This window comes from Bidens hawaiensis, unplaced genomic scaffold (assembly GCF_021521415.1).
Source record: "Bidens hawaiensis isolate Kalapana, Puna unplaced genomic scaffold, B.hawaiensis_p1.1 tig00011830_1, whole genome shotgun sequence".
Taxonomy (NCBI): Eukaryota; Viridiplantae; Streptophyta; class Magnoliopsida; order Asterales; family Asteraceae; genus Bidens; species Bidens hawaiensis.
In genome coordinates, this window is record NW_027491942.1 from 744,552 (window position 1) to 758,340 (window position 13,789).

A 13,789-nucleotide genomic window follows, 5' to 3' on the forward strand; every position below is an offset into this window, starting at 1 on the left:
AAATTTTAATATAACATCCTTTTGTTTTTTACGATTTAATGACTTATACAAGATAATAGTTTTTTTTACTATAATTATAACTTCTATTGTATTTCATAAAAAAATTAATAATAACATGCTCAAAAGCTTAAAAACTAATTTTTATGTAATTTTACTATCCTATGTTTTTTTTATTAAACCCGGTTTATTTCACATAAAATACAAATGTTTAAATGTTATAAGTTTTGCACAACCATTCAATAACGGTAATTTTCATTATCGGTCATGCGATGCTACATGCTCATGTGCATCAGATCTAGATAAATACCTTTCAGAAAAAATATATGTGAATGTGACCAAAATATTTGAAGGTCGCTACTATCCAAAACCTATAATGGTTTAATGTTTGTTTAGAATGTTGTGTTGCTTTGAAAAAGTGAAGCTAAAATATCCGACGGTCGCTACTGTCCTAAATCTATAATGATTTCATGTTGTTTGGGATGCTTTGTTACTTTGAAAAAGTGAAACTATTTTTTATATTTAAGATATTGTTTTTTATGTTTTAAAGTATCTTTTCAATTTTTGTGGATTAACATTGTTTTAAACTCTTAGAATTCGGTGTGTTGCTTATCTTTGTTTTAAACCTTTTCAATTTATATTGCTTTACAATATAATGTTTTTATTTTAAATTTGTGTAAAATTTATTTAAGTATTTGTATGACTTGTATCAATCTTTTTTTTTAAACATTATTCTTCTTAAAAATATAAATCCCTATATCAAATTAATATTAGTACTAAATAATTTATGTTTTTAGTAATAATCGTGTGTTATTACTAAGAAAAGTTTGATTAAATAAATTTTAAACATTATATACAATGACATATTTTAGAGATTTATGTCACACTTTCTAGATTAAAACTAGAGATGGAGTTAATCTTCTAATATTCGATGAAGAGGATAACTAAAAATATTGTATATAAAGAAATTTTTAGAGATTAATGAAAATTTACCATATAATTTTCTTTTTCTTTCTTTTTTATTTTATGAAAATTTTATTTTATTCAACGTTGTAATACATTTTCATATTCATCATCTAATACCAAATTAGTATAAGTATTTCACATTGTTGTGTTCTTTTATTAATGTAGTTTACTCAGCCCGTGTATACACGGGTATTTAACCTAGTTTTAATACCATGCAAATATAAACTAAAATATAAAAGTATTATAAACTTATTATTTAATTGGATCAATATCCATTGGTTGATTCTTATAAAGCAATTAACCAGTAAATCTAATAACCATTTTATACAAGTAGGCACATTTTAAACAACTAGCTAGGCACATTGCCAAAAACCATTTAAGGCAATGTTCATTTTCAACAATTAAACATTTTATTTATTTATTTTTTATTTTTGAGCTTTGAAGTTAATTTTAATAAACACCAAATGATCCAATTATAATTGAGGGGTGGACAAGGGGTGGACAAGTGGGCAACAAACTGCGCCGTCACCCCCTTTTGAATAGCAAAACTGATCATATTGAAAACAAAGTTATAGTTCTTTGGCATCGATAAGTTACTGTACACGACCCGCTGAACTCTTTTCAGAAACGTAATAGTTTCGGGGGCAAGAGACCCAAATGTATTAAAAGCAAAAGGAATGAAGATGTGTTGATTCTCGGCACATGCTTTCTCATGCTTAGCATTTTTTCCTGATTCCGCTTTCAACACGGCTTGCCTAACAACAAACCTGGTATCCCTAAGCCTGACAAGGTGGGATACTCCGTAAGGTCTATATAAGCATGCTTTCCCCTGCCCATCCAAACACAAGAATGTCTGTTGACCGGAGAGTAGACCTCCTGGATCCGACAGGAAATTCACAGGAGTTTCTTTTTTCGCCGAGAACCCCGCTGGTTTTAATACATCACAAGTGACATCACTGACCAAATCATGTCTATATTTAAACCCCGGAAGCTCCTTGAATTGAGTATTGAGGGGCCATCAGAGTTCGACGAACAACATAAGAAGGGGCAATTTGAATAAGTTGCGACTATCGCCCCCAATTACCCAATTAGCCGCCTGCCAGAGCTAGATTGTCGAAGACCGCCACTGCCCTCCGACCACACCTCAGATCCACGGCTCCACTTTCTCGAATTCAATTCCATACAACCCCTAAATCCTGATTTAAATACTTTTAGAACTTTTTCTCTAAATTTTGCTATTTTATTTGATTATTCGCTAGATTAGTGATTAGATTATTTGCTTTGTTAACTGATTATTTATTATATTGTTTGATTATTTAAATGTTACTATGTGTCTATGTACGTATTTTGAATATTTTAGACTATATTAGAATATTTTGTTAATATTAGCTTGAAATTTGTTTCTTGATTTGCGTTTAAATATATAAATTTAGGGAATATGATGGAATGGTTTGTCAAAGAAAGAGCTGGAACTTCATCTTAGACTCCTGATCGTATATCGAAAGTGGATATAAAGTTTCCCAACTTAAATGGTGGTTGAAACAAGAACCACCTTTCAAAAACGCTATTGTTGAGATTTTTTTTTTTTTTTTGCAATAATAGGATTTCAGTAGTTTTTATATCTATCTATCTATATATAATAATATATATAAACGAAACCCCTAAAATCCTATGTTGTAACGCCCGTTAATTTCCGACAAAAGGTTTAATCTTGTAGTGTTATGTACACCTTTCGAGCTTGACCCGGCATTCTCTCGGGAGCTCCTTGCAAACCTCGTAAATGTTCTCACTTAACTTTCCACCCAAGTTGCTGCATACTTCAATTTGGAGGGACTTGGATGTAACTATTTTATATCATAAAACAAAAGAAAACTCAAACCCTAAACCTATTTGCAGCCGTCGGACCTGGACCCCCCCTGCTCGTTTTTCTTCTGCCCAGCCAAGTTTCAGCCGTGAAAACTTCAATTCAAGGTCGGTTTTATGATTCCCCATGTCTTTTACACCTTAATTGATCATATTAACGCGCTTATTGGTCGTTAAGATTGAGTTTTGATGATAACAGCTTGCTGACAGATTCGTATACGTTTATTGTAGGGTCTGTAACGCGATGTTAATACACTGTTTTTGATCTATTCTTGATTCCATGATGTTCTACTTTGAGTCTAGTTTCCAGAAAGGTATAATACGTAATTTTTGGACGAGATTTGAATAGTTTTTATGAATTTATAAAATCGAGTGTCAAAGCTGATGAGGGATGACGGATTCTGGTCTGTCTTCCCGACGACATAACCTTTTTTCGACAAGTCCAAATTGGTTGGTTCTACTTCTGGGAGTTAGTGTTTTGAGTTAGGAACCTAACCCAATTGGAATCGTTTAATTTGGTTCGGTAATGAATTTTATAAAAATAAAACCATTTTGTTGCGCGCTGAAATAGCTGCATATACCTTTCTGTGTTGGAAGAATTTTTATGATTTTTGTGTCAAATAGAAAAATATAATAAAAATATTTTTATAAACCTAAGACATTTATTAAAGTCTGGTAAAAATTTAATAATTTAATTCAAAGGTTATCCTATGTAATTAAATGCATCTTCGCATGCTAAAATCTGCACGTTTTACTCGTTATTAATCAACAAGTTCGTTTTAGGCTTAACCGGTGGTTTTAGTTAGTTGAAAGGTTTTAGGGGCCTCGGGCCAAGTGTTGGGCCTCGGGCCAAGTGGTTGGGCCTCGGGCCAAGTGTTGGGCCGTGGGCCAAAGTATTGGGCCTTGGGCCCAGTTGTTGGGTCTTGGGCCGGAGTGTTGGGCCTGAATGGCCCATTAGGCTAGAGTGTTGTTACAGTCTAGTTTAGTAACGCGTTGTGTATAATTTACAAGCCCTTGCTTGTGATTGTGCTCTTAGGGATTTCCTAGCTCATTGCAGGTGTTCGGTTGATTCAGGTGAGTTCATGATGCCCTTTTTACCCTTTTACGTTTTGGGCTAGCATACACACTGAAATACAATTTTAAACGATTTTACTCGTTACAGTGAATTGAATAGTTTTACATGGTTTCACTCGTGATGGTGCATTTTGAAAGCTATATTTGAATTATTTTATATGCCTTAGGATATTTTAGACTCGTTCATGGTCTTGTGTCCTTAAGGTTACATACATTATTGATGGTCTAGACTCGAGGATGTTAGTAGACTTGGCAGTAATTGAATATGAGTAGACCTATTTGTGTTTGCATGCACTGATGTTACGTGTTGGGTTGTACGTGTGCTCGACCCTGATGTTATTACTTGGATGAGATGTTACGTGTTTGGGTTGTACGTGTGCTCGATCCTGATGCTATTACTTGGATGAGATGTTACGTGTTTGGGTTGTACGTGTGTTCGACCCTGATGTTATTACTTGGATGAGATGTTACGTGTTTGGGTTGTACGTGTGCTCGACCCTGATGTTATTATTTGGACGGTATTTATAGGGATATAAATATATGGATGTATATAGATGTCTAAGTACGAATACTTAGTGTTGATGATGGCCTAACTGTTCGTATCCCGTATTATATTTTAAACTCTTGGAATGTTTTATAATCCAGTTTTTATATTTAAACTCTTGGAATGTTTTATAATCCAGTTTTTATATTTAAACTCTTGGAATGTATTCTAATCCAGTTTTTATATTTAAACTCTTGGAATGTTTTATAATCCAGTTTTTATATTTAAACTCTTGGAATGTTTTATAATCTCGTTTTTATATTTAAACTCTTGGAATGTTTTATAATCCAGTTTTTATATTTAGACTCTTGGAATGTTTTATAATCTCGTTTTTATATTTAAACTCTTGGAATGTTTTATAATCCAGTTTTTATATTTAGACTCTTGGAATGTTTTATAATCTCGTTTTTATATTTAAACTCTTGGAATGTTTTATAATCACGTTTTGATATTTAAACTCTTGATATGTTTTTAAACGAATTTATATAGGCTTGCTAGCATAAGGTAGGCCTTGGGATGATATATATATATATATATATATATATATATATTTAGGAATATATATGTATGTATATATGGAGGTATGTATGTGCGTATGAGGATGTGTACCTTATAGTTTACGATTGTGTAATGATATTTAGTTTCTCGTGACTAAGAATGATGTATGTAGGTTTATTGTTGTGTGTGTGCATGGTGATTCACGGCCGGGTCAAATATATTACTCGGGTTGTACCCGTGGTGAAGAGGCCCGTGTGACGTGATCATCATTTTGGCGGGTCAAATATATTACTCGGGTTTTAAAATCCCGTGGTGAAGAGGCCCGTTGGATGTTGAGCCGTGATCGGGTCAAATATATTACTCGGGTTGTACCCGTGGTGAAGAGGCCCGTATTACGTGCTTGGATGTATGAGCCGAGATCGGGTCAAATATATTACTCGGGTTGCACCCGTGGTGAAGAGGCCCGTACCCCGTGCTTGGATGTATGAGCCGAGATCGGGTCAAATATATTACTTGGGTTGTACCCGTGGTGGAGAGGCCCGTATCCCGTGCTCGGATGTATAAGCTGTGACCGAGTCAAATATATTACTCGGGTTTGACTCGTGGTGGAGGGGCTCGTGTCACATGCTTAGGTCTTACCGCGTCCGGGTCAAATATATTACTCGAGTCTTGACTCGTGGTGGAGAGGTCCGTGTACGTGTGTTCGACGATGATTGTATTACTTGGTGAATTATATATAATTTATTTTATTTATACCTTCTCTATTGTTTATAACTATAGCTTTGAAATAAAGTATGAATTATTGTTTATGAAAACTTGAACTCACTCAGCTCAAGCTGACTTTGTGTGTATGTTATATTGACTTTCAGGTTAAGAAGTGGATGCTACCGCTTGGACGTGCTGGATGCTACTCGGGAGGTTGAAGGCATTTCTGGTCGAAGAATTCAAATAAAACAAATATTTTATTTACATTTGATTTTGGACACATGTACCCGTGTTTGGGATATTTAAATACTTACACTTTTTCCGCTGTTATTTACTCTGAACTTGTTTTAAGTAAACGAATCGATTGGTTTTAAATTTTTGTGAATTTGTGGACGTGATTACCAACTGTAGGATTCCCGGGATTCGGGGTCTTACATATGTGTCGCGATGTGGGTGCTCCTCCCTTTTATGGAAGGCACCAGATTGCTTGATTTTTAAATGTAGGTCACTCATTGATTTAACCCGAATTCATGGGTATGGGTCTTACCAAAACCAGATAGCTCTTAAACGGGTTATAACATCTCATTAAATTAAAAATTAATCTTACCAATTATTTGATATGAAAATCCTATAAAATAGAGATATACTAAAATTTAATATCCAATTTAAAAAGAAAAAGATATTATTTATAATTAATAAATAATTTTATAGTATAAAAGCACAAGCGGGTCATAGGTCATCAAATCCAGATAGCTTTTAAACATGTTATAACATATCGTTTATTTATGAAACCCTTTCATCATCAACCCCTAAGTATATTATTAACTTTCTTACAATAAAAAAAATTATTATCCAAAAAATAAATATTAAAAAACAAAAAATGTAAAACAGTCATTCTCTCAAGCCATCAGATTGCTTTATTTGTAAATGAAGGTTTCTCACGCATTTAACCCGAATTCACGGGTAAAGGACTCACCAAACCCAGATAGCTCTTAAACGGGTTATAACATTTCATTATATTAAAAATTAATCTCATAAAATATTTGATATGAAAATCCTATAAAATAGGGATATACTAAAAATTAATATCCTATTTTATTTAAAAAAAGATATTATTTATAATTAAGAAACAATTTTATAATAAAAAAAATAAACGGGTAATGGGTATCACCAAACCCAGATAGCTTTTAAACCGGATTATAACATATCATTTATTTATGAAACCAATTTATCATCAAACCTCAAGTATATTAATTATTAACTTTCTTATAATAAATAAAATTAAAATCCAAATATACATATATAAATATTAAAAACGAATAATGTAAAACAACCCCCGTAATACGGGGGTAAAATATAGTTTGTTATATTGAAAAACATTAGCTTAGAAAGGTTTCTCTAAATGTTGAGATGGCTAGGTATTAAGAAAATGAAACATGTAGAGAGCAAATAAAGGATATTGTATTTTTTAGTGTTGAATTTTAATTGCAATTGATGTGTTTTTAATTTGTATTTGAAGTATAATTTGGTTTTATGTTTAATTGCATTACCTAACCCGAATCAAACTGAAAAATCTAAAATTTAGTGATAAACCATGAATCCTTGAAAATTCCAACACGCAAAAAAAAATCCTTTTTGGGTATGCTACTGTCCCTCTCTCACTCCCTCTTCATATTCTTCTAAAAGGAAAAAATGAAATACAACGCATTAGGAATGAGCTCGGTACTGTACCATTGACCGGTACCGATACCAAAAATCCCGATCCCGAAAATCGCAAATTTTTGATACCGGTACCGAAATGTTCGGTTCGGTACCGAAACGGTACGGTATTTAAGGTAAAATTCGAGAAATATCGGTACCGTACCGTAGCGGTACTAGTACCCCGGTTCTGAAAACTCAAAACCTTGGTACCAATTCGGTACCAAATCGGTACCGATTTCGATACCGGTACCAGTATCAATCGGTACCATACTGATTTTTGCTTATCTCTACAACGTATATGTTATCATATTTTTCCAAATAAATAACTAAAATCAAATACAAGCAATAGGTTATCGAGGTACTAAAAGGTATAGTTAACACCTATAGCCTATAGGGGCAGACCCACCAGTCAAGTGACATAAGAGGGTTCTTATATGTAATCTATAATACCAAAAAGTTAAGAGTGACACAAAAAGTTGTTTTTCTTTTATTAAACTGGAAGACAATCCTTATAAATAATTGTTATGACACTAAGCTGAAAAAAAGTTTGTTTAAATGTCTATTATAATTTAAATACGAGGCCCGAAATTAAAATAAGAAATCCATTCCAATAAAATGATAAGCTTATTTAATTAAAACAATAAACCCAAAAGTTAAATTGAAAAACCCCCAAAATCGGCCATCCACCCGAAGCCCATCATCATTTTACTGCAGCAGCCCGGCTGCGATTTTATTTTGTGGGAAGTATTTTTAACGACAAACTTTTAATAATTGAAGGGGAATATCTCATAAAATAGTAACCAAAACCAAATATATATACCCACAAAAATATATAATGCCTTAAATATAAGGAAAAGAAAATTAAAGATTAAGGGCGGTTTGGTAGCCTCTTAATGGTCATTAAGAGGTACCTCTTAATGACTCATAGCCTCTTAATGGTTAAGAGATAGCTTTAAGTCTGAATGGTTAAGAGGCTACGTTAAGAGGTAGCCTTAAGTCTAAATGGTTAAGAGGTAACTCTTAACCATTTAGACTTAAGGCTACCTCTTAACCATTAAGAGATTATGGCCATTAAGAGGTAGGTAGCCTCTTAATGACCATTAAAAGGCTATCAAACAACCCCTTAAGTAAAAAACAAAAAAAAACAAAATTGTGCAGCTAATGAATTAAAATAAAATATAAGGAAAGTGAAATCAAATATATTCAGGAAAATATATAAGAGCATCATTCCCATATATCTATATTATATTATAATAGATATAAGCGTCTTTTCATCTCCTGTTTTGTTTCTCCATAAGACACATTTAAAGGACTCTTTAAGTCTCCGGCCACTCTCCAACAAGTCCCTAATCTTCGGCACATTTAAAGGAAGTCTGTTACCAACATTAGAGTTGATAATTCAATCGCTTTTTAATGAAATGAATGGATCGACAAAATATCCTGTGCGTTTCAGTTCCAAGCTCTGCACTTCCTTCACCTTTAAACCTGTCTCTAATCAAAGTCACCTATATTAGGAGGTCAATTAACCCCTAAAAGAAACCGGAGCATTGCTTGTAAAACATCTGTGATGTTCCGTTCATGATAAAGATCGGTTTATTGATATGATGGAAGAGGTATTTTGAATAGCGTGATGAATTCACGCAAGAATGGTGGAATAATATTGTATCTGGAGCCCTTTTCAATGTGGTGTAGTGGTAGGAAGCATGGGTTTCTCATTGGAGACCCAAGTTCAAACCCTACTTAAAGCGCTGGGCGGGGGGGGGGGGGGGGGGGGCGGGGATGGGTTTTACCACCACTAGGCCTTCAGACGGGTGGTTTTCCCTGGAACTGGAGATAACTTTGAGGCGCTTAAGGGCTCCGTACGACTGGGTTGAGCTAGCTGACGGTGACATTTTGTCATTGGCTCACCCCGTACAAAATATCTAGGCATTCTACGTTGAGTTTTTTTTCCCAAAGTAGTGGTGGTGGAAAAAATATTTACCATTTTAGTGCTCCTTCAAAACTATTTACCAAACTAGTGTTGGTGAAAAAAAACTATTTAATATTTTGGTGTTTTCTATTTATTTTGTATTCACCCTTACTTTTAAATCTAGTTTATCTATTAGTTAGTATATTATTTATTTTTGTTACATGTTTCTTATACATGTTTTATCCGATAAATTCATAAACTTTTATTTATTTATTTTTTTTATCAGTCAACCTTTTTTATTTTAGTGACTGATTCTAAACCTTTTCTTTCTTATTCTTTTTTTTTTCAACTATTTTTTTTGTCTTTTTATTTAAATATATTCATTTTAAAAATTTTGTTTTTTGGGTTTGGTTTGGTACCTTAACAAACCTAATTGACACTAATCATGTTCGTATTGAATAGTTGCCACAGCGTTTGCGTTTTATCGACGCCCGGGTTTTACTTATTTCAATTGAAAATTTTTTTGTTTTAAATATGTTCATTTTTTGAGTTTATACTTTTGGTTTAGATCCTGGTACCATCAAAAACGTAATCCATATTTATAAAATTCATGTTGAGTAGTTGTCGCAGCTTATTAGTTTTACCAGCGCCCGAGCTTTAATGATCTTTGTTTTTTTTTATATTAAATATGATCATTTTACGAATTTATTTTTTAAGTTTAGTTCCTGTATGATAACGAACCTAGCTACTTAACAAAATCCAAAAATAACAAAATCCATAAAATGAATACATTTAAACAAAAAGACAAAAAATAAATATTTGAATATAAAAAAATCAAATAAGAAAACAAATAAAAAGAAAGCATTTAGAACGAGCTACTTAAAGAAAATAAGAAAAGGTTGATTTATATAAAAAAAATATATGTAGAAAAGAAGTTATTGGATTTATCATATAAAACTTGTATAAGAATTGTGAAACAAAAATAAATAATAGATTAACTAATATAAAAACTAAACTTAAAAGTAAAATATATTGAATACAAAATAAATGAAAACAACAAAATGGTAAATGTTTTTTTCCGTCAACACTGATTTGAAAATAACTTTTAAGGGACAACATAATAGTAAATATTTTTTTCACCAACATTTGTTTATAAAAAAAAACTTATATTATGTTTGTTGGCCGTTAAAAAAATATTTTTAACATTTTATTCGTAAGTTTAAAACATCTAAATGTAATGCTATTAATTGTTAATGATTGATGAAATTAATACATGGGGTTTTGCAAAATCATAAGCATTGATTGACTTGCCCCATACCCTAACGTACACATGTCCTACTATCATAAAATTTTCAATTATCAATTCTTGTAGGACATATGTCTTGGTTTGTTTTTTTAATTATTATGAGAAGAAAATATGGATGTGTCTTTTATTCTTTTATATATGTTATAATTATATAGTTATGTTTTCTTTGATAAGGTGTTCAACTTTATTCATGTATTATTGTTTACATACGATGAAAGTATATAAGCATATACACAAAATAAAGTTACACCCGAAAAGTCATGATAGCCGATTAGGAGTCACAATGCCACATATTAAGATATCCACGTGTGTATTCGCTGCAGAATGTCCTATTTACATGAAGAGGTAGGTCCCAGCAGAGCCCAGTTGGACCCGCAGGACTCACCTTGAAGAGAGACGTCTGCGCAGAAACCAACTGGATCCGCAGGACCCACCGTGCTCAGAGACGTGACGTCCTTACGCGCAGTACGCAAGCTGTTCCCGCAGGAAATGCCTCCCAATGGTGAAGTACTCCGCCTGTTCCCGCAGCTGCGGATACAAGCCATCAGGGAAGGCCACCCGTGCAGCAAGGCTACACGCACAAGGCACTTAGCTCTCAAATAATTCAGAAGTCACCTGAAGAAAGAATGAGCAAAGCCGGGAACAATCCCGCACAAAGGCGGGAGGAGGAATACTCCCGCCCAAATAAGCCAGTCCGTACGATACTGGAGGATCTTTTGTACTGTACCTGACGAGGTATGGGCAAAAGATCTGACCAGAGATACGACAGCTCATTGACAACAGTATGGCGAGCAGCATGCTCTTGTACTGTATGTCACTATTAGCCGCTGCCTACTCACCAACTCCTGCCATACCACGTGCATAGCCTGCAGTTGGTGGAAAAGGAATAGTACACAGCAGGCCTGGTCACTGTCAGCCGCTGCCTACCCACCAACTACCAGCATGGCACGTGCGTAGGCCACAGTTGGTAGAACAGGAATACTATTCAGCCGGCTATACCTTCTTGGAAACCTACCTTCGGCTATAAATACCCCAAATGGTATGATCATCTCATCTTATCTTGTATCTTATATCTTATATCTTATACCTGATATCCGCTCTAGCAATCTCTTAATATACATTTATATTCAAGAGCAATCTAGTCTGATTCTCACGCCGGAGGGTGGTCACAAGGAGGTACCCCCCCTTCTCAGTGACGAGCTCACGGTGTCTGTTTTGCAGGTTATCAGAAGAACCATCTTTGCTGGGTCTAACCCCTCGTGGGAAACATCTATTTAACCCCCAGATTATCCGTAATCTGCCCGGGGTCGATTAGTGTTTCTTCATTACATGATTTTGAATCATGCATATAACATATATAATCATGTATGATGTATCATTGTTTTTGCTTATTAAATCCAGTCATTTTAAAAAATATATTTACCATCACTTGGGAAACCTTCAAAGACGATTTCAACGCAACCAATAAGTATTATACAAGTATTAACTAGCACATAATACTATTTAGAGCTATGTAGTGGAAATTTGCAACAGGCACGGCTCTGAAAATAAAAAAATAAAAAAAATTGGGCCGAAGGTGAAAAAATATTTTGGGCTTTAAGTAAAAAAATTATTTTGTTAGGTTTAAACAATTTAACTTTTAAATTGGTTTACTTGGTTATGATTTGGGTTACGCAAAAACATTTTATATAAAAGGTATATTGGTTTAATGATCCCAACTATTGTCTTTTAGTCACTGCTGGTCCCAACTAATGAATTGGCTACTAATGGTCCCAACTTTTAAAGTATTTGTTTCTAATGGTCCGCGATTAACAGAATCCTAACATCGTTAGTTTCAGGTCGCCGGAAAAACGGTTTGGGTCGGAAAACTCAATTTTTCCCCCCCGAAAACTCAACGTTTTCGTCCCAAACATCTTGGTAACTTCGTATCGGACCTTTAGGAACCTTTTTCTAGTAAAAGCTCAATTATTGAGGTCGCCAGAAACCTTAGAACCATCATCGAAATCGGTTGATGGTGCTCAAGTGGTGGTAGTTGGTTACCGGTGAGTCAATTGGCGGTGTTTGCGGTGTTTGGGTGGTGTTTTCCGGTAACAAATTTGAATTTTCCGACCAAAAACGTTTTTCCGAATACCTGAAACTAACGACGTTAGGACTCTGTTAGTCGCGGACCATTAGGAACAAATACTTTAAAAGTTGGGACCATCAGTAGCAAATTTATTAGTTGGGACCAACAATGACCAAAAGGTAATAGTTGGGACCATTAAAAACCAATATACCTAAGATGTTTGATGAAATGCTTGAATGAGAAATATGATGTCAAGAATGTCATAAGAAGGTTGATATGAGCTATTTGGATAATGTTGACATATGTTAATGAATAGGATATGAAAATAAAGGTATCCTAATGAGTAACCGGTTGTGATTTGTAGGCAATCCGAGTGACAATCCGGAAGATCTTGCCGGAAGGGACGCGCTACAAATAGGAGAGCTTGAAGGTACGTGACTCGTTAGAACATTTTGATTATGTTGAAGTTTATGTTATTTTAGTTATCTTGACATAATGGTTAATAGAGGCTTGATTATTTAGTTCACATAATGAAAAACAAATTTTTGATGATCTAAGTTAAGGATTGTCAAAACTGACGTGTAAATGACTCATGGAGTCATAGAGACGAAGGTGATGCCTTATGTATAAGAACATGGCTATGTCCATGGAGGAATTGAATTATAGCACTGGATTCACTCATAAGTGATGGATATCACAAGAATGAATCAAGCAGGTCGTCTAAGGTTTATATGGTCCTAGACTAATATCGACATTTAAAACCAATGTATAAACAACCATGGTGTTGTAGAGGCCAAGACGTGATTGTATACCAACCATAAAGTGGATTATGGTTGGAAGAAATAAGAGTTTCTTCTTGAAGCTAACAGATTACATTAATGATCGAAATATCCTTAACATACCAAATGATTCGAGTTAGAAACCAGGATTAGGAACGGATAGAAAACAATAACTTGTAATTTGGGTGTTGGATTATAATGAAAATATGTTAGTAAACAAACACCGGACGACTTTCGGGGGTTTGTATATGGTTTGAGGCTTTAAAACTAAAAAATGGAATTTTAAAGTTAAGGCATTAAACTGCAGCCAAGAATCAAACTCCCTGTGAAAAACGGGTCATCGCGCTGTGCGACGACTCGATTAAAGACCCCTCGCGATACG